Source organism: Polypterus senegalus, chromosome 5 (genome assembly GCF_016835505.1).
Source record: "Polypterus senegalus isolate Bchr_013 chromosome 5, ASM1683550v1, whole genome shotgun sequence".
Classification (NCBI taxonomy): Eukaryota; Metazoa; Chordata; class Cladistia; order Polypteriformes; family Polypteridae; genus Polypterus; species Polypterus senegalus.
In genome coordinates this window covers 64,635,288-64,658,629 of record NC_053158.1, presented here as the reverse complement: position 1 = coordinate 64,658,629, position 23,342 = coordinate 64,635,288, and the positions used below count along the sequence as shown (strand labels likewise).

At 36.6% G+C, this 23,342-nt stretch overlaps 1 protein-coding gene across 2 annotated transcripts in view; it reads right to left on the bottom strand.

The window, feature by feature from the left end:
• The window catches only part of greb1l (GREB1 like retinoic acid receptor coactivator), a 211,799-nt gene extending 189,101 nt beyond the window's left edge, over window positions 1-22,698 (bottom strand). Inside the window, exon 1 of one of the 2 annotated variants that reach the window (XM_039754721.1) lies at window positions 22,597-22,698. The gene's annotated coding sequence lies outside the window, so the exon portion shown is untranslated. Of the gene's footprint in view, window positions 1-18,987; window positions 19,133-22,596 lie in introns of those variants that run through there. The other variant, XM_039754722.1, reaches the window with a different exon arrangement.
• Between the last annotated feature and the right edge of the window lie 644 nt (window positions 22,699-23,342).

Here is a 23,342-nt window from a genome sequence, read left to right as displayed (position 1 = left end):
GAATGAAGGGTGCATTACTTGATTTTAAAATAATTGAAGGAAACACAAATCTACTATCTGTGATTATTTATTGAACATCAATGTTGAACAACAGAAATTAAAGCACACATTGCCTAAAACGAACAGTCACTTTGTTCTTATAAAAAAAGTAAAAATAAATAACTTGCACTTTTGGAAGCAAAATAAATTATTTTCAATGTTTTTCTTATTAAAAGTAGAAAATAAGCAGTATCTCTTCTAAATAAAATAACTCTTATATATCCTGTAAATAATATTTTAAACAGTGCATTTCTTGCATCTTCTGTAAACAAATATTTTAATGTGCAATGTATCAATGTAAACAACAGATTGTTGTAATGAAAATAGAACTCTCTAAACACTGTTGCATGAGGTGATCTTATCGATCTTGTCATGTCACTATATGAACATGAATTTACTCTAAGTTCTTACTAAGAAACACGAGCATGTTAACCTTTTCAGGTTTCAGGCAGGACCTGAGGCATGTAACAATGTTTCCGCCCGAACTGAAAACCCGCTATGATGAGGAGCTAGTAGCTGGTATGCAGAGATACTTTTTTGCCACCTTACTTAGAGTGGGAAAGTGTACATGATGCTTCCTCCACCAGTCCAGTGGATTTGCCTCACTATCCAGCATGGGGGACACCAAATAGCTGCTCATCTCTGCACCGTTGTCTGTCGTAATGGCTGAAAGTTTTTCTTCCACGAGGTCCCATTCAGAAAGCATATCTTTCAGACCTTGCACAATCATATCTGCCGTGTGATCGGCTGGAAAATATGCAGTCTCAAGGCATCTCTGGCGCAGCTTCCAATCGTCGTCAATGTAGTGCAAAGTAAGGCTCAAGAATGGGTCCATCGTCCTACTTGAGCAGAGATCACATGTGGCTGCAAAGTGTTGAACATTTTTCAGTTCAGCAGCTACATTTTTATAACATGTCTTGTACATGTCTGGCAGCGCAGTGTTAGAAAAATGTGATCGCGCTGGCACAGTGTATCTTCTGTCGAGAGTTTTAACGAGGTGTTTAAACCCGCTTTGCTCCACTGTAGCCAAGGGAGTTATATCCTTTGCGATGTAATAACATAGCGTCAGTTATTTCTTTCCATCTTCTTGAACTCTTCTCATACTGTGTGGCATTTGTGAACGCTTGTGTTATCGACATCTGCTTTGTGGAGGCACTTGTTGCTGGGCGCTTGTCAGTCTCTTTTAGTTTTTTGAGCCATGCACTGTTCATATTCACTGTTTTTCTACAGTGTCTACATCTGACTTCATTTTGTTCCTTACTGAAGCCAAAATGTGTCCAAATGACGGAGACTGCGTTTTTCTTTGGTACAAGCTGCTCTTGTTGCTCAGTTGTGTCAGTGTTTAAGCTCTCCATGCTCGACATGTCGGCTGAATAACGTAAAGTAACGGAGTGGGGTCACGTGACTCCACACGCGGTAGTGTTTTTAAAGGGAAAGTAATCAAAATAATCGACCTGGAAAAATTTGATCGATTATAGGTTCTGAATGTCGATTTCGATTACTTTTCGATTAATCGCCTAGCCCTAATTAATAGTTTTCTGCAGCAGGTATTCTGATTAAATGAAAGATTTCATTCACTTCTGCTTCCACATGATCCCACTCCAATATCTCTCTGTTAAATTAAAGAAGTTTTCCATTGTGTCAACGTTATTCAGCCTTGACCACTCCCCTCCACACCGCTCACCCAATCATTACTGTTACTGCTCATATCCTCTCTCTGTACCATCCTGTGAACTCTCCATATTGCTAACTCGCCCTTCAACATAGTCGGTTATAATGGCTAAGCAGAGAATTAAATTATCTACTCAAGAACGTCGAATTTTAGAGCTAATAATGAATGTCGTAGACTCGATATTGTCGATAACAACTAAGGACCAAACTGTGTTCCTCCCACACCCTGCATACTCTTCTATATACCAACTCTTTAAATACAATCGCTTTCTCTAATGGAGAGGCACTTTGTTGTCCTTTGAGTGGCCCAGCCACGAGATAGCGGGTGCACAGTGCACATCTGTGGGTGTTGGCAAGTGAAGCGAATAAGGGGTGGAACCCCCTTGTTTCACCTTTTAAAAACTTTATAAGGATCAAGGAGGCATGAAACCTAAGCACCATTCCACAAAATAACATTTTGATTTATAAATTATATATTAAATTAGTTTAGATAAATCCCAAGGGGAAATTCAGAATGGGGCAATATGTGTTATACTATACTATGATGTTGGAAATGTATATTGTCTTAGTTTATGTAATACTAGCATGGATACCTAGCACTGCCAAGGGTGGAATAAAGTGCAGGTTTGGTTATGAAATAAGTTTCTCAGAACAAAAAGTTTTGCCCAAAATTTCACTGACTAAATCCACCATGGGGAGCAACTTTGCATACTTGTACCAAGACCCAGAAGTACATTCCTGGGGCACTTCCCGAGTAAAACTTATGCATTCCCAAAATAAAGCTCCCCAAAGGAAACATTTTCAGAACAAAATATTATCTATGGTCTTTACCTGTACAAATAAGAAAATGAGCAAAATCTGACAGACAGGTTGAACAATGTGGTGTTACATACTAGACAAATATCCTTTAAGCTTTAATGTAATTAAATTGCTGATGTTAAGCTTGGAACACCAATACGAATTTGCAAAAGTTATGCTATATGGCAATAAAGATTGTAACATAACATATCCTAACATTTTCAAAACCAGGACTGGGGTATTGATCTGACTGATGCTATCCTAGCAGCACTGATTCAAGACAAAAACCAACCTAATTGGAATGCTAGTCTACCTCAGGGCCCACTCATATAAATACTAACACAGGGCTGATCTGTAATCATGAATTAACTAACCCTGCCTGTTATAATGTGCAATAAATTTCAGTCAAAAGTTATTTATTTCTTTAGCAATATGAACAGCCTTTAGATAAATATGGACACAAAAAAAGTCTTTTAAACACCAGCAAACTATAATTTGTGTGCATACTGTTTAGAAAGATACAGTTGCTTGCCATGAAATTAGGAAATCATACAACTCCAGTAGTCCAAAATATAACACAACAATTGGTGTATTAAGCCAAATGTCACTAGGGAGAAGACTGAGCATATTGAAACAAAACAACAGAAATCCCTGCTACTTCACTGACTATCTGTTAAAGAAACCTGTCTCTGTCTAACTGGTGGTGTGACTCCTCCATGTGTCTACCTGAAAAGCATACTGCCCCAGGGCGCCAATGATAAAAGATGTGCTCCCATATCATCTGTCTCTTATTTGCCATGTTTATTTCACTGCTAGCCAAGTCTTAATTCTGACCTATCTCTCTACTCTAGGCTCATTTATGAACTGGCATCTGTAAACATGCAGTACATCCTCTGCAATCCAAGGAGTACCAGACATAACATCCTTCCAGTAGACTCAGTATTAAATGCACACCAGTCCTGAACCCTTAATACATTAAAGCCATGGCCACCTTTGTGTTTGCTCTAACATCACATCCTGGTGTCTCTTGCTGTGTTTTATGAATAACTAGTTACCTTTGGCAACTTTTCAGCTGCCTTTCATGCACAGATGAAGCAGGATCCCACCTGTGCCAGGTGTGACTAACCCTCCCCACCGGTTTCTTTTTATCAGTGAAAGAGTTCCCCTGGCCTTCTGTCAGTCTCCCATAATTTCTCACTTCTTCAGATGACTTCTGAGATTTCCTTTGTGAGATACCTTTAACATCGACTGGACTACCCAATTATACTAGAAGAACTATCTAGTCATCAAAACAAAGAATCATACACATGTCAGTTCAGGAATTGTCAGAAAAGAATACTGTATGGCAAGTTTGTGCACTTGAGTAATATCCTAAATACAAAGGGGTGGTGTTATATTTTCCTCTATACATCTGAGGAAAAAATACATTACAGATGTACCAATTAAGAAGTAGGGCAGCACGGTAGTAAGGAGACCTGGGTTCGCTTCCTGGGTCCTCTCAGCGTGGAGTTTGCTTATTCTCCCCAGGTCTGTGTGCAGGTTAGATGAATTGGCAATCCTACATTGTCCCTAGTGTGTGCTTGGTGTGGGTGTGTGTGTGTGTGTGTGTGTGCCCTGCGGTGGGCTGGCGCCCTGTCCAGGATATGTTCCTGCCTTGCACCCTGTGCTGGCTGGGATTGGCTCCAGCAGACCCCCGTGACCCTGTGTTAGGATATAGTGTGTTGGACAATGATGATGACAATTAAGAAGTAAAGATTAGGAAGACGGATTTACATTTTAGAGAGTACTGATGATTCACAGTGTAAAGTTAAAACATGCACCCTCCTTTACTACATTTTCTCTACTAGATACTCTAGCCTAGCATTAAATAAAACCTTTCATAGTCAAGAGGGTATAGCCATGGGAAAACAAACCTTGATTCTTGGCTACTTTAACTTCTTAAATACGCCTCAACATTATAAAATCAAAGACCTGGCTGGTATGAGATGAATGTATGTGATCCGATCTAAAATTACCCACATATCAATTTCGTAAAAGAAGGGAAACAACCCAAGCTGTATGTATAAAAGCACCTAAATGCATCAAAGTTGAAACATAAATATAAAAATATTCTGAATTTGGCAAAGGCAGCAACAGAAAGCACAGTCCAGAATGTGCTGTTCTTTCTATCAAATCTTAAACCTCCTTCCAAAACATGAGGTATGAAGTACTTTCCATTTGTTGAATATTCTCCAGATAAAACATTCCCTTTACTGTTTTATTTTTAAGGAGGAACCACAATTGTTCTAACAAAATATTTTAATTTTATTTTGCAGCTATTTTCCAATATAAATATGTAAAATCTGGTTGTGATCATCAAGAGAACAAAATGCAGACCAACAAAAAATAAGGGGCAAGCATTCCCTAAATCAGACTGCAATGCACATTTCCAAAAGCACAACACATTTCCTTTTTTTATAATTATTCGACAGTTTAATTACCACTCCATGAATCTTCAGACAAATCAAGAAGAATAGCAATAATAATGCTCCCTAAAAAGTATTGCAAACATGAAGAAAAGCAGATGTGCAGCATTAAAGTGACTCTTTTGAGGTCTGTGCCCTTTCACCAGCCTCGGGCACTCTTCTTCCATAAATCAAGCTTACACAAAAGCTCAAAAGAGACACTTTAAGTGTATATGTGAGGGTCAAAACCATAAACTGGCCACAGCAAAAGCCAATTACAAGAATCCTGGAGTGAGGAATCCAACAATTCCTTTTGGTGTTGGCCTTAAGAGTGATGCAGGCTCATAGCCAAGGTTCCATTAAAATGTGATAACTAGCCTCAAGCAAACATCACAATCTGCTCTTGTGGGTTCACATAGTTTATACCAGTAGTGCACTGTGAGATGCCCATGACTGTGACCTTCTTGCTCATGCAAATTCCTCCTGATCTAACCCCAAGCAAACTGACATCACTCAGTGTGCCTAAAGAGCAGGTGTTGCTCTCAGTTACCTACAGCACCTCAGCACTGCCAAAAGCAACACCAGTAAACTTAAAAATTCAATGTGCACAGATATCTTCTTGTTTATGTATAAAACAAATTAACAAAAGCACATGATCTGAGGGGATAAACAAGAAAAAAAATAATCATTCAGTTGTAGCTGGAAAATGAGAAAAATATTTACGAGTCACCCCCTAGAAAATTTCAAGGCCATGAATGATGGCAATTATTTAGTAGCTACAATATCTAGCTGTTGAATATTGACATAAAAAAATTAAACAGCACTCAGTTACTTGAAGATTTAAATGCAAAACATAGTTAATTTAGTTTGTTTATCCTTCCAACACTATCTCCTCTTTCTCTTTCACAATGAAGAATGGGACAAATAACAGTAAACCAATTACATGTCCATAATATGAGGTTTTAGACCATTCAATTTTTACTGTCAGCTCTACCTAGCCTATTTAAAAATAATAATTCTTTTGAGCATATCCCAGGAAAATGGGAAAAAACTTGAATCAATGGAATATTTACATTCTAATCAACCCACTAGCATGCATAAAATGAGTCGATTCTAGAGTCATATACTGCAGAGGCACCAGCTAAAAGTAGTGGAGGTATTATTATGTAAAAACTATTGCTTCTTCCACAATTTTAGCTGAGGTGTGACTACTACTGACTACTGAATGAGAGTTGTGAGCTGTGCTCATTGCGGCAGAAGCCAAGTTGATATAATGCAAATTAATTTTTCCAAGCACATGCATAATGCATTCACTCATCCAGAGTTTGATCTACGTGAATACATTGGGGCACAATGCAAGATGCACCATCAATAAAGCACAGCAAGTAGTGAAAAGCTAGCACATGGAACGTATATAGTATCTGAGTCATAAAGAAGTACCAGACGTACTTAATTACCAACCCAGTAAATCTCTTATGCAAATGAATAGATTTTTCTTTTTATTTATTTTTGTCTTGCAGGCAATATGTGGGATTGGCTCAATAGCACCCTCTAGAGACTACAATTTATGTACAACCCCAAACCAGAAAAAGTTGGGATGGCATGGAAAATGCAAATAAAAAATGCAGTGATTCTTAAATTTAATTTGACTTTTATTTAATTGCAGACAGTATGATATTTCATTTTGTGTGTGGTGAACTTCATTTCATTTGTTAATATACATCCATTTGTGCATTTCAGGCCTGCAACACATTCTAAAAAACATGAAATATCTTGGGTCCATACAGTCTACAATAAATAAAAGCCAAAGCAAATTTAAGAATCACTGCATTTTGTATTTGCATTTTCCATATTTAATCCAACTTTTTCTTATTTAGGGTTGTATGTAGTGTTTGATTGATACAGAGGTCCTGGATATATACTTAATTACCTACTCCATAAAATTGTTACTTAAAGGAAATGATGCCTGACAAAGTACTTAATTTAAAATTGGAGCCCATGAGTAAATAGGGTTAATTCTTTAGTTTCTTATACTTCAGATGGAACAGAAGCCCTGACATGAAAAAACAGTATTCAATTTAGAGAAGCAAGGTCATCTCACTTACATATAAATGAGTAAACAAGTGGTAAAGAAGACAAATATTGAACTTCCGGTGTTTTGTTTTGGAAGCTAAAGAAACTGTATTGCATTTCATATTGTACTTTTCACCAATAAAGAAACAGCATGTAAATATGAAAATGCCCTTGTCTGTGTATAACAAGACTGATTTAATCTGTGTTAATTTTTTTTCAAACCTACCACATATTGGAGTAGCAAAACAGAAACTGCTTCATTTCTCCATGCCATCTCCATTAAGGCAGTTCCTGTAGATGGAACAAAGCCCAAAAATTATTTGGCCAAAAGTGTCAGAAGACACACTAGGCAAGATAAAGAATGTTGCTAGTGGGTGCTGGAGATGGAAGAATGCTCATTCTTTAACCAGTCTAACACAGCAATGTATGATGTAAAGAATGTGCATCTGGCACAGAAATTTAAATGCTGGAAAGGTTTTGGGATTTTCCATTTATAGTTTTAGAAGACACAGAAATTTAAAATGCATGAAATTAAAACCCTAAAACAAATTAAATCATGCAAAAACAAATCAGAAAACACAAAAACAAATTGGAAATACAATCACAAATCAGAAAACGCAAAAACAAATTGATTATGCAAAAGCAAATCAGAATGTGCAAAAACAAACTGAATACTAAAAAACAAATGACAAAATGTAAAAGAAAAATTGTATACACACAAACAAATCAGAAACAACAACTGAGATTGGAGCAGCATACAAACAAACTGACAACTGTACCAACAAATTGAGAAGCATGAAAGAAAAAATAGCAGCGCATAACCCAAATCGAAGCGGAAAAACAGTAATAAATAAACATTCATCACAATTCAATCACAGCTTTTCAGTGAGTGGTGAGGTGGAAGTGAGAACACTGAATAGTAAAAGATTTAAAAAAGTAAAAATTTTTATATACTTCAGCAGAAAAGGTAACTTTTACATAACTTCGAGCACTCTCAGCCAAAGCAGTTTTGTGTTTTCTCATTTGTTTTTGCATAATAATTTGTTTTTGTAGCTTCTAATTTGTTTTTGTATTTTCTCATTTGTTTCTGTGCATTCAATTTGTTTTTGTGTTCTCTCTTTTTTTTTGTGTTTCCAATTTGTTTTTGCATTTTCTCGTGTAATTTTGTATATTCAACTTGTTTTTGCATTTTCTGATTTGTGTTTGTGTTTCCAATTTGTTCTTGTTTTTTTTCTGATTGGTTTTGCATCATTTAATTTGTTTTTGCCCATTGCACTTCAGGGTCACAGTACTAATAAGTATAACCTGCAAAAAAAATTAAATGACAATTACTACTGCAATTGTACGCATAAACTGACAACAAATCAAACCATACATGAAAACTACACATGCATCCACTTTAAACAAATCTTTGTTCCTTATCATAAAACTTTGGCAGATGAAGGAGGATGACTGCATGATGGCAATGAAAAGCAAGTACTTCAGTGGCAACACATTTATTGACTTAAAATGCAACATGTCAAATAAAACTAATTGAGGAAATATTGCTATTAATAAAGTAAGCAACCTTAAAAGCATTAAATGTAACCATCTGAAAACAACACTTTATTCGCCTATTTAATTTACATCAGTTTCTTAATGACAATAATTTGATGCATGCATTGTACTTTCAGCACCTGTTTTTCCCTTAGAATCAGATTCAAACAGTTCTGACATGTGCAAAGTCCTCTGTTCTCCATTAATGGAAACCTTCACCATTTTGGACAAATGATACAATTATAATTAAGCCTACGCTGTTGAGATTGTTTAAGTACTTGAAATCTATTTCTCCGCCTTGCCTGAAGAAGGGGCCTGAGCTGCCTCAAAAGCTTACATATTTTAATCTTTTTAGTTAGCCAATAAAAGTTGTCATTTTGCTTGACTTTTCACTACTATAACAAAATTAATCAAGTCAATTTTTTTTTTCAAATTAAGGGTAACCAAATTACATTTTTACCTATAAGGATATGATTTCAACTTTAAATTCAAAATCAAGTCTCAACTCTTAAAATATTGAAAAAGCACAATAATTTCATATTGTGATCCAGATATTAGGACAGTATGGTATCATTGTGTTTCTTGCAGCTGCAATCCCTTGTATCTATCTATGCAGAGCTACATTGCTGGTATTTCACTAGTGAAATATCCACTGTTACCTGCCATCTGTTAATCCATAGCCAACTAAAAAAAGAAACACGGCAGATTTTAACTAGAATCAGTATTACTTGAGTCCTCTCTCTGTTTCTCACATTAACAAAATGTATATCAGAACCTCAAAATTTCTATCCATTATCACTTCTCAAAAATCTAATGGAGAGAGAGCAATAATGCCAGAAGGAGTGAAAAAGAATTGCTCCATCACATTGTGCATAGTCAATAGAGACTTATCCAAATAGATTACTAGCTATCATGACTGTGGTGGGCTCATTCATCTAGCATCTACTTTAAATACATTGTCTTCTTCTATTTTCTTTCTTATTTTAAGGCCAGCTACAAAATGGACAGAACAATGACCATGACAAGGAGTGTTAAGCTTTTGCAAAACTGATGCATACTTGGGGGAGGTCTACCTTCGCAACAATCAGTAATGTCAACAATTTTCACTCTTGTAGAAAAAAAACTTAAAGAGTACCTAGCTGCCTGGAGCTTACTGACAGAATACCAGAAAACATTTGGTCCAACAAAGCCTTATCTTTTTGTTCAACCAAGTACATTTGTACCCCCACTCACAACAGCTTTGAGCCTTCACCCTTTAGACTCCCAGATGGCTTTTACTGCCGAGTAGTAAGAGAACAAAGTGAGTGGTTTTTTTTTTTCCCTTACAAAATAAACGTGTAAAGAAGACCACTGAAAATATGACAGGAATGATTATTCCTTTGATAGGTCTCTCTACATAATTAAGGTCCAATACAATTTTTTCTTGATGTTGAAAACTGGTATCAGATGCTTCCTTCATTAGTTAATAACATTCTCTACTGAAAAAACATCACATTTTTTTCAGAACAGCAAGTTATTACAAAAAAGGTATTAAAATGAATTATTCATGTAGCACTGCAATTAAGTACCTATATAGATATTTTAAGTAATAAATATTCGCAGTGTTGCAAATACTACCACTTGTAATACAACATGCGTTAAAAATGACATGTGTAGTAGACACTTCAGATCATAAATTCAAAGCCACAAATAAAAGTATAAACAAAAACCTGCTCCTGGCTTCTTAGACTAAATACTTGTACACCAAGTATAAACTTACTGTACCTAGACACTGGCCCTGAAAATTTTAGCTATACTGCAAACAAAAACGTGTACAATTAAATATTTGGGAATCTTATTCACAACCATTAACTCAGATAAAACCTAAATTCCAAAAAAGGAGTATTTTTTGACACTACAAGTTACCTTGGCAACAAGGATTAGAAAAAAAAACAAGAAAATGAATAAACTCACTGTAGCAGTGCTGTTTCAAGTTATGTGAATTCAACTCTAAAAACTGCCTGCTTTCATCGCTTCTTTGTATTTCCCAGCAGGTCCTGGACCTTTAATAAAAGAAAAGCCTTGGTCTATTGCAACCTATTCAGGACCAGGCAATGAGAATGACTCTCTGTTGTGCTAACCTGCTAGTAATTGGTAAATGAGAACACACAAATATTTTTTGTTAAGGAGACTGAAGGAAGACCTGTATCAAGATGACAGTCAGAGCAACAGAGGTGGAGTTAAAGAGGCTTTTAACAATATCTGCACATGTCAGATCTGACATGTTAAACAAGAAGAAAATGAAAAGTACCAATCCATCCTGAGAAAAAAGCAATCTAAAAACTAACAAACAATACTGTGACAATCCTACATAATATATTTGGGATGATGCATTTACAACAGGTTCAACAAATTATAGGATTTATTATGTATTCCATTGACTTAAAAATAATTAATAGTTAATTAAACAGTAATATGAACTTATATTTTCCAAAGGATTATTCACCTTTAACTTACTGTTCTGGGATCACTACCTACTACCCCATTTTCAAACATTGCAGAAAAAACTGCTGTCATATTTCAATTTGTTTATTTGCTTCAGTTATGAGTATTGGTGTGAACAAGATATTTACTACCAGTGATGTGAAGCAATATTGGCAGGATCGCAATGCACATCGCCTCCATGCATGCTAAAAACTACAAAACTCAACCATACTTTTTTTTGCCATTACAACATTAATTGCATAATATTTGATTTGTTAAACACCAATGACTAAACTAAACAGATTATTCTTTCCACCACAGGAATTTTACATTAAATTCCTCTACTAAAATCAATCCTTTTTTCAAGTTTCGTTAATTCAATTCTTATTCTGGCAGAACTGGGAAATCAGAAGAAGTCAAAACTGGATTAGACATTTCATCAGAATGAAAGTAACCCCTACAAGCTCACAGAAAAAGATAAACAGAGAAGAAAAGAGTTAAACTTTGAAATAAAAAATGGCAAATGAGATGCACTTTGTTTTGCAATAATAACCGTGTAAGTGGATAATTATGATATCAATATATTCATCAAACATAGCCAGTCAGTTTTATTTTTTTCCAAAGACCATGCATGCAGGTGCAGGAATTATGATTAAAGACAAATTTCTAGCATAATAAAATCTAATTCTACCAGTGTTTTAAGACACATAACAAACTGCACAAATAGAAGTGCCATGTTAATTAGACAACATGATTTTGTTTTTCATGTAATCATTTTAAATTAATTACTTCTTGCGTGTATTGTTCTTTCACATTTATCTTGCTGTTACTGTTCACAGTAAATAGTTAATCATACATATAAATATAATTATAGATTGTATTTATTTGTGTTTTTAGAATATTAACTGGCCACTAAAACAAACAAAAAAAAACATGGCAACAGGCTTTTTCACCTTGACAGCATTAAATCATGACTAGTCAAAGAGTTTAGTGGCATTACGAAAACCTGCCACCAAACAAAAACAGCATTTTGTTTTTAGAAAATTGACAGCATTTTATGATGGTAAAGTATCTTAAAGGCTTTCAAAAATAACATTTATTTAAAAGGAATCAGATATTGCTCAAATTAAACACAAATACTTCATATTTATTTGGGCACTATTTAATATGGTATTCCATCCATTACTCTATCTGTGCACCAATTTAACACATCAACAAATCAAAAGAAACAGAATGACATAGATAGATAGATAGATAGATAGATAGATAGATAGATAGATAGATAGATAGATAGATAGATAGATAGATAGATAATGAGTGACATGAAAAGCTATAATATTCCTCACGGAGATCATTATATAGCAAACAAAACTGAAAACTGCAAATACTGTACTTGACTATCTTTTACAGAAAGATGATTGTTTAGAGTTTCTTTTGCAACTTTGGAGAGGTGAATTCAAATAATCAAACAACAACCAGTCCCCACAAATGGTGGAGAAGACTAATCCAAAAAGTACCGATTAAAGTTGGTGCTTTTAAAATTTAATGTCCTTGTATAACTTGTTTCATTAATACATTCCTTTACTTTTATATTTTGTTTGCAGTGTATTCTTACATGTAAGAGTTAACCTACTTTTGCAAAATGTAGCATGAAACAAAAATGCCTAAATGACTATGCAAGTGATTGAAAAAGGGGGTAGATGCAACCTGGGTTGGATGTCCTGTAAAGGTACCTAAAGACAAACAGACAAGAAAATAAAAAATAATATAAGATTAATAATCATTAGTCTCCTACAGCAATGTTCTGCACTCCTGGTCTTGGGAGAACAGTGTGGTCTGGTATTTTTCATCCATCCATTCATCCATTATCCAACCCACTATATCCTAACTACACGGTTGCACCAATTTCTTAACTAGGGGTAATTTCTTGCATTCAAAGAAAATCCTTGCTTACGTAAACTTGATATTATTCTCGGTCTTCATTTGATTTGCGAATTCAGAAATACTGTATAGCATATTTTTACATTTTAATAACCAACATTGTGTACTTAAAAAGGTGAAAATTAAAAAACAAAAATTCTTGTTCTGTGCTTTTGTCTAAACTCAGGTTTTAAGTAAGGTTAAGAACCGATCACTACTTATGCACTTATGCTAATAACAAGTGAAATCTGAAAATCATAAGTCACATGGCAGGCATTTACTGCTTAGCAAAACTTCCTTGCTTAAAAATCAGAATCTGAAACTACTGTATTCATGTTCTAGTCATGTTATAGGCCTGTAATTTTTATTACAGCACATTACCCAGTGGATTATAAAGGTACAGTAAATAGAAAGAGCAATATATGGCTGTTTGGAACACACAACATATTTTAATCCTAATCAAGCAATCAGGAAATTCAGATTTGGAAATATTCGGTTTGACATGTGATGAATTTTAGCTAATCATTAAGTGTTTCTTAAAACTAAGCTACAGGACAGTTTAGGTTTTATTCCTTGCAATAGTCAACGTTAATATTCAACTATTCATGACTATATTTTCACCAATTTAGTCTTAATTCAATTTGAAATTACTGGTAAACAGCCCATGCTATCAGAAAATTGTCAAAACTAAAATCTAACAGCAATCTAAGGGCAATACTGTGAAGAAATCAGATGTAAAGAAGCTACATTTGTGTAGAGGTAAGCATTAAATAGAATTATTTTGTTTAAATATGGAAACTACTTTATAATGTGCATTTTTTATCATTTTAATAATATATTTAGTAAATTAATTCTTTAGCTAAAATAAACAAAAATTCTTCAACAAAGAATTTCTACAAAGAACTGCCACTAAGGCAACACATTATCAAGATAAGCAATAATTTCTTTACTCACTCTTGCTTAATCCAACATAAGAGGATGGTAACCCCTACTGTGATCCTAAGTGCAACAAGCCAAAAAAAAGATTACATTTGTCAGCAGAAGACAAAAGCTTGCTAAGACATTTCTGTCAAAAGTATCTCTTTTTTTTGCATGCACAAACATTTATGCAAAGTTTTTTTTTTCTATTGCATGCAGTAATGTATTCTGAAAATTAAAACTGTACTATAGTGTCTTCTTTGGTTAAAGTATTTTAAGTATAAGACAAGTGCATTATACAGGTTAAACTGGCTTCTTTTCTGCTCATCTTCAATGTAGTTCTACTTCAAGGCTGTCGGGACTACCACCCTTTTGAGCTGCCTTCTCAAAGCTATTGTTATCTATACAGATTAAGTCTACCAATTGTTCAGATAAAACAAAGACAGACTCATAGCTAACTGACCCCTCAGGACAGATGGTCAGTGATTTCAGCAGCACCCCTCCCCTCTTGAAACAAACCTTGCTAATCTTTTTTTTTTTTTACAGCTCTGTAATGCTGAGAAAGAAACCCATTTAGCCATAAACATGCCACAGCCTTTTCACCAAGGAACATTTGCTCTCACTAATGTTTCTCAGAGCCAATTTGACAATAAACACTTTCCAAACTCATTACCAAGTTGTTTATGCCTGTAATTGAAAAAAATAGTACAATGTAAAAAGGAGGTGTTTATACATTAATGCAATACCAAACAACTCCCAGTATTATAAATGAACCTAATCTGAGATATAGCCCTTGAATTTAAAATTTCAGGCTCTATAACAGACAGCTGTTTCTGATATGACAAAGACCACTAGAATTATGTTACATGCCTGAATAAAGAGATGCAGTACTTTACAAGTAAAGTACACAATCAGTAAAAAAGTTAGTTTGACTGCATATAAGGGAACAATTCATTCTACTGCATTACAAATGTCAAAGAAATCATTTTTCATTTTTTATAATAGATTTAACTCAGAGTACCTAAATTCATAGTACCTTTATTCTCCCAGTTAATCTTTTTCAGATCATAAATAAAAGAACAACCACCACAGAAAGTATTCATTTTGAGATATAATTAGAGAGTATTTATACAACAGCCTGATCTCTCTGTTGTATAAATAATCTAGATTACCCTGGTATCTTCTTTCAAATGTTATTTCTACAGATAAGTAGGGAAAATATTAAGCTGGTTCTGTCCAGCTTGTATGTCTTGATTAGAAAAAGTTATTAAGTAACAGGGCCTTTAAGCATCAACACACTCATGAAACTACCAATGAGATCAGAAATTAAACTGAATATGTCTCAAATGTGGTATGCATTAATTTTGAATTTATTTAAGGTTACATTTGGCATTTGTAGATAACCCTAAGTCACAGTCATGTTTATAATTTACTTGACAACTTTAAGTAAACAAACATTTATGAAGATAAAACGTTTTAGTAACAATTAGGAACCGTTCTGTTTAGCCAATTGTTACATAGTTTTGTAAAAGTTATCATCGAACTTCAGATTCTCTCAAAACATTGTGAAGAGAAGTGCTTACTGACATCAATCTTGAATACGTCAATCCATCTAGCAGTCTACCAACAAGGAATCTTTTAAGTTTACAGTTGAAGAGCTGAAGCATACTTTAAATATATTCTATCAGGAATACAGCTTTTTAAATCTGCATGATAGTTATGTGTTATTATATAAAATCATGTCATGTCATATTCTGCCCTGGTAAATCCAGACTAGGCTAGCACAATTAGTGCAAAACACTTATCAGTCCGTACCTGACATGAAAAAGGCAACTTAGATTACGAGTAGAAATGTCAAAGTTAAAGAAACCATGAGATTTCTGTATAACTCACTGATTTTTACTTAAGAATCTTGCACACTTCATGTTATGAAATAACGTCACAATTGGGCTTGACTCTAAAACTGAGTTTACCTTAAGTGTTGAAAACTGAATCAGAGAATGACTAGAAGAGTAACAATATAACTAAAAAATATACTATTGCAACGTGTTTCTGTTCTACTGAAAAAGGTCTTTTACTTGAAAAAAACAATGTGCTCAAAAGACTTTTTCTGTATCTGTCAACAAAGTGCTTCTGACTAAGCAGCCTTAATAAAACTAACTCATAGATCAGACTGAACCTTTCACCATCATAGGTCCCAAAGCCAAGTTTCCAACAGGAGCTTCAAACTTGGCTTGCCTGAATAAGGCATTTTGGCTCCGTCGTGTCTGTATCCTGCAGGGATCCAAACTAAAGATCGGGGGCTGGGAAACCATGGAATGCTATCAAAAACAGTGTCATTCTACCTCTGGGAAAACTGCAAAGTCCCATTTACTCCACATTGCAGATTAAGATCATGACAAGAACAACTGGTTTACTTAAGTGGTGTCATAAAAATGCACTCATTAATGTATGCATTTGTTTATTCTATCTATCCTGTTTGTCTGAGCTCCCAAACACATTATCAGTCAAGTAAAAGTAAAGCCACACAGAATGAACAGTGATAGATGCTGGTGGGGGGGTATCAATTAAAAAAAAAACATTACTAAACAGTAATGAAAAATGAAACAAACTTTACAATTGGAAATGTGAATTATTGGGGCTGTGAATGTTATATTATAAGGCAACAATCAGAAATATTTTATAGTGATGCAACTGAAATGCTTCAAAAATTAATCAATGAAACTATCACAGTCTATATTCTTCCCCGGAAACAGAAAAACAACAGTAACAAGCTTTTCTTTAAGTCTATCTTCTGACACTGTTCTATATAAAATGGTTTACAAAACTTTAAGCCATTAATATTGTGGGTATTAACAAAGTGCACTTTTCATTGAAAAGTAAATGTGAAGATGAGCATGGAAATGAACATGTCATTTTTTCCATATCAGCACCAGCTTTCTCCACTACAGGGTTATGAGCAGCTAGAACTCATTCTAGTCACACTGGGCATAGGACACAACCCTGAATGTGATGCCACAGATCATATATGAAAACACACATCCTCACACAAGCTAATGATGTGAGTATTGTGGACATGTCACATGTCATACCTTTTCAAGTGATTGTCAGTCATACCCTTCATTTACATAATCTTAGCAAGTCGGAGGCAGTGGGTGACACACTCCCTTGAATCCAACTGTGTAATGTAACTCACTATAACTAAGTATAATGTATATATGTAATGACAAGGAATAAGAGTCGTGGTTATAGGAACCTATCCCAGCAGCACTGGATACAAAGCAGGATCAAACAGTGCTACAAACTGCTAGTTAATCACAGGGTCCACACTCACATGGGGCAGATATAGAATTACTAATCAACCTAAAGTCAATGTCAGACATTGGGCATGTCAGACGTGTCGACTACAGCTACCAAGACTGAAAATCGCTGCCCATATCACATTTGTCAAGTGAGTGCTGATCTTATGGCCCAGTCGTGATTACCCCTTTTTTCTGACAGCCAATAATGTGCTGCTTGAAGGAGCTGACATTGCACGTGAGGTTAACAGCCACAATCTCTGTCCTTTTTTCTTTTTTCTAATTTGGCATGGTATGTTAAATGCGAGACATCAGACAGACGATCTTCTCTTCTGTTTATGAGGTCCGAAACACACCGTGTACCTTAGTCATTGACACTCTATTATATATGTTACACTTTCAGATGAGCAATCCTTGGTTGTCAGCTTTCATTCACATTGAACCCACCCCTATGACTAAATACAAATTTAAATCTGTTTGATTTTATCGTGGGAAGTAATGCACTAGTAGGAGTGAGTCACTGGGCATGTCACATTACACAACAAGCTTTGTGCACTGCAGACTGCTTCCAAATCGTTAAGATTAAGTAAATAAAGGCCACAAGTGAAAATCACTGAAAAAGTTGCATAATGTGACATAGTCATTAGTAGATATGAATGGAATGGTGTAAGGTAACCTGAAAAGTACATTCTCAAGCTGTTGTCAAATCACATGACTTCTTGTGGGGTATGACAGGTTTGCCGACCACACTTTCAGGTCTCATAACTGGACCATGTCAGTACAAAACGAGTAAAAAATCGCTGTCCATTTCAAAATTACCGACTGACTGCCAACACTGGCAATAGGGGGCTACCTGACGAAGCTAGTGCCAAGTATATACGTCCAGAGCCTACAGCAACCCCTCTCGCTGGCCTTGAATGAAGGGTTAACAAGTACAGCGAGTTCAGCCACAATTTCTAGCCTTTTTCTTCTGTTCTTTCTTCCATTCTGTTGTGGTATGTAAAACATAAGACAGACGAGCTTCTCTTCTGCATATTCCTCATCACTACATTAAATGCATTCTACTTTCAGATGAACATTCATTGATTGTCAGTCCTTATGAACACAGAGCACAGCCACAACTAAAGACAAAATCAAATCTGTGAGCATTTATCAGACTGAGTCACAAACTAGTTGGAGAGTCGCTGAGCATCTTACATTTGGCGAACTGCAACCGCTGCCTCCAACTTGCCGAGGTTGTAAATAAAGGCTATCACTGATAAGCACATATTGTGACAAACTTTAGTTGATAAAAATGGCAACCAGAAAAGTACAGTCTTGAGCAATAACATAATTTACAGAGAGTACTGTTTCATACCATTTGATTCATTGTCATATTATAAACATTAGGTAATATACCATCACACAAGGACAAAAACACAACAAAACCAACTTGAAGAGTACAGTATATCAAAGGTAAAAGAGTATGCCTGAGAAAGACAAAGAGTTGAGATCAAAGCAAGAACGAGCAAGAACAGTATCTTATGTGCTATCAATTCTGCCTAAGGTAAAACGTTCATAACATTAAAGGTCCATAAATCATCCACAACAAATTTCATTTTAAACTTATTTACGTATATGCACATCATGTGAGCAATCAGGAATAAAGCCCTGGTTGCTTTCAATCTGCTTTAAACCCAAGGGGCTGACAAACTGCGACTAATCCATACACCATCTGCATCTGAGGTAAAAAAAAAAAAAACTGCGCTGCTGACAAATGCGCACTCTGGTTCACCCAAGAAAAGCCGAACAAGCGGCATAAAACAAATGTAAAGCAAGATAGTCACCTGTGTCTCCACGATGTAATATGAAATGCCCCGGACAGGCTGGGGAGGGGTGAAGCTGTTTCAGTAGACAGAGATATCACAAGCCAGCGCGACACATCTGTCGCCCACCCACACTCTCGCGGACAAGAAGGTCCAGCCGCGCAAGCAGTGATGCATAGCAGAGAGCCTGTGACACGACACACAAAGCATCCGATTCATGGCGGCAGATGTCGCAAATCATCTCACGTTTCTAAAGCCCTTCACAAGTTGAGCAATTAAAAAAAGAAGCGATGCGCCTTCCCGCCTGTGAAGATCACGCAGAGCGCCACTCGCAGGGTGTGTGTCAGTCTTACTTTTTCCCGCCTGCGCCCAGTGCCCGTGCGCCCGGCTGCTACCTCACCTGGAGTGTCAACAGAAGCAGGCCAGCGAACTTTGGCGTGTAAGAGGGTATGGAGCAGCAGTTGACTGACGATGAAATGTAACATCTGTTAGTCTTTATTTATATTTAGTCAAATTCAAGGACTTGGAAGACCGTTGCTGTAAAGTCTGCAAAGCAAAATACAAACGACGCGTTTCTGACCCTATCGGGAGCTTAAGAGTTTCGCCAGGCAAGAGGCTTGCGGCCACGTACTCCCCGGATTTGTGCTCGTGATGTTTTCACCGATAACGCTTACACCTCGGCTTGAGGCAGGACCAACCAGACGACACTCGAATTTGGTGATTTCCTTGCCTTGCGTCACAAGTGGGGGAGACCTGGCAGTAGGCGACGCCGTGCCAGCGAAGTGTCACAGTGAACGCTGATGAATAATCAGTAAAACGACAAGAAACTACAATCCGCCAAGCAGAGCCACGAGCTAGGGAAGGGCTGTCAAATGAACATTGTGAATCTTTAGAAATGAAATAAGAGAAATTGTAAAGGCACAAGAATTGCATGATAAGGGTGTGGACATTTTGCGAGCCCTGATCGACAAACCGCGCAGAAGGATTCGTACAAATACGATAATTACCTCACATTTGGCCTCTCTGTGACGGCTGCAGGCCACTCGCTGATAGCCAAGGCCAAACATACCTCAGCCCCCTGTCTCTCCCTGCCGTTTCCTAGTGACACACACACATACGTGCGTATACATCTCTGATTCGATTTGTTGCTCACGTTGAGATTAGTGTATAGCTATTAATTCTGCACTTCAGTTCTGTTTCTAAAGGCGTGTGTGTTTAATGGCTTTACAATCAAACCATCACCCCCCTCACGTAAACGCCATTGCAGTGTAAATAACACAATAATGCGTTCTGGACTGGAATGAATGCATATGGATCCATGCATGAGTGTGCCCAGTCTGGGCTTGATTACTGCGTTGTGGCTTTTCTCTCGATCGAATACAGTTCGAAAAATTATTGCAAGGATGGATGGATATACTTCGGTTAAACACATAAGTAAATCATCCGTCCATTTTCGTGCCACCTTAACTGTATTCACGATCGCGTATGGCTACGTGCGGGTCCATCCATCTATTTGAAAACCTATTTATCCACTCTGGAGTCGCAGCAGCCGAGCCATATCGCTACAAAATTGTGTGCAAGACACGCTAGTATGTAAAGTCACCTATGTTAAATCAATCATCCATTCTTTTTCCTAACCTTCGTTTTTTTAATCATTAATTAATACCCTATTGGAAAGAGTCAATCTTGTCTGTTTTAGACGAGGGGTAGGGAAAAGCTGCAGGACGGAACGCCTGTATATTCCAGGTTAAACTCACTCGCACTGTGCCAATTTTGTTTAACCAGTTTACTTTCATTTTTTTAATTATTTGTTTCCAGCGTGTCATTTTTAGTGTTCATTTAACCAGGACAATTGAGGATCGTCCCTCTGTCCGTTTCAGTTCCGCATAATACACACTTAAAATAGTAACCAGAGTGGACTCACTACATATACACGAAAATCTAATCGATGATTTTCTCAACCCGCTTTGTTCGATGTCAATACTCCAGTCCACTGCAGGGCAGACTCACAATGCAGACACACCCACCGATACCATCACTGATGTTGGATCAAATTCTGATCAATCCGCCCAACATGCATATCATTTGAAAGCACAAGAACGTGACAGCGATCGACGTTTGGAGTTGTGAGGTTGCGAAGCTAGTCACTGCGCCATTATCTCGCTCATATAGGAAAAGACGGATGTAGCATTGGAGGTTTTGCTGGAAAGACTGTGTTTTCCTTCTATGGAACGCGTGGCTTTTTGTTGCATATAGTTAAAAACAGCAAAAGCTACTGACGCACGCATTGCAGGAACCAACCCTGGACGGGACATAACCACACATACAGTGCTTATTCTCATACACACGGTCCTGGGGATATGAAACGAGCCCAGATTACCCCGGAATGTGCAAGCGAAAACACGGTGAGAACGTGTGCACAATGAGCTGGCAGGAAATCAAAACTCTGGTCCCTTGAGCTGTGCGGCACCAGCGTTAACCACTGCGGTACCACCCGCATAATTGGCAGCATTGGGAAATTCCTCTGTTATGTGCATTGCTCAATCTTCATTGGTAAATTAACAGTGCACATACGTTTCCAATGCATCTATCAAACATGCATCAAGGATTTTTCCACGTTGCGATACGTGTATATGCAGTTAGTCCACCATGAATAATGAAACGTGCGCTCAATTAATAGTAACCTAGCTTCCAGGTTAGTAAGGCTTATTAAACATGACAACATTTAAATACTTAACGTTTTGCCTTTGTAATCCACTGTTCTTCTGACTTTGTCGTGCTGTGTTTATAAGTTTGCACTTAAGTATAATACTTGCACCGTATCTTCAACACCTTAAATACGTGGTTTCCAACTAAGTATACGCCGAGCATACGTGTCGATAATTATTAAAATAAATGATAAAACTCGTTTCCTCGACTATATTCTAAATAAAGCAGCACTGAAATGAACAGATGGATGATCCTCAATTGTCCCGACTAAATTAACACTAAAAATGACACGCTGGCCATGCGTGCTTGAACATTAAACCTGTTAAAAAAAACACATTCTTTGTATTCTAATGGTTTCAGAAAACTGTTAGAAATAAATCAATTTTGCGTAATAGTGTGTATTTACGCATATAAATAACTGTATGGACTACTATAATCCGAAGTGTAATTATGACATGTGAATTTAAGAATACACGCGTCTCGCTTATTTCGAAATCTACGGCGAATAAATAAGCTCGTTTACCAAAACTATTGCTCGTAAAGAGACCAGACACTAATACACGTATTTTCATTCTCGCATTACACAATGCTCCTTAAATTATTGTTGTAGAATAAGCGAAGACAGAAAATAGACACTGTATTAAATATTCAGTTTACTCGATCCTAAAACACATTATCTTGCGTGCGTAGTTTAGAATCTGAGAGTAGGGGGAGGGGTTGAGGAGAGATTCGGGATTTTCTGTTTCATGATCACAGTCATAATAAGGATAACATGAACCCGTTAAATAGCGGAAAAGTTCGCGGAATTGTAATGATAGCAAGCAACACGTTACAGTCCCAAACGATCACTGTATAGATCAATACTGAAAAGCAGTCGCTTATGATAAAACAAAACTGCAGCAGTAAATGAAATGGATTTACCTTCCAACCCGACTCTTTGGCCTCCACGACTTTTGCTTCCGTAGCTGCAAAGCTAGCCGTGCGCGGCGCCGTTTTAATTTCCCTGTGCAGATGATGCTCCGAGAGTCGCGCGTGACCCCGGTTCTTAGAGCTCAAGGCGTGTGGCTTGAGTCACATACCAGTGGCGACTGGGACGGCTCACTGCGAGAGAGGCGGGGGTGGTAAATGGGACGCGGAGTTTTAATTGTGCTTAAAGCGACAAAAAGGCATTTTGAAAAAAAGCTGTTTTTTTAAACTTTATCGCAAGTGAACATGTATCGGATTATTCAACTTTATACTGCAACCAAGAAAAAGAAAAAGTATACCTTCAACATAAAGTGGTACGCTCTATGCGAGCGCTATGGAAGGTCAATGTAGTTCTTGGCGCATCGTTTGGTCAGCGAGGAACATTTATGTATACATGTAGATGCGAAACGTCGACTGTGTATTCTCCATTGTCACCGAGCAGTGCAGAGGAAAATGACTGCAGGGACTATTAAATAGACAGTTTATGAGCATGCTTTACTTGCAATGTTAGGATCATAAGATAGTAAGACAGCGATATCTATCTATCTATCTATCTATCTATCTATCTATCTATCTATCTATCTATCTCAGAGTCATACGTACACTTTACATACCCTATTTGCAGAAAACCTATATACAGTAATAGGAAAATCTATAAAAAATATTTTTTTCATGCAGACTAGTGTTATGTATTAAACCTG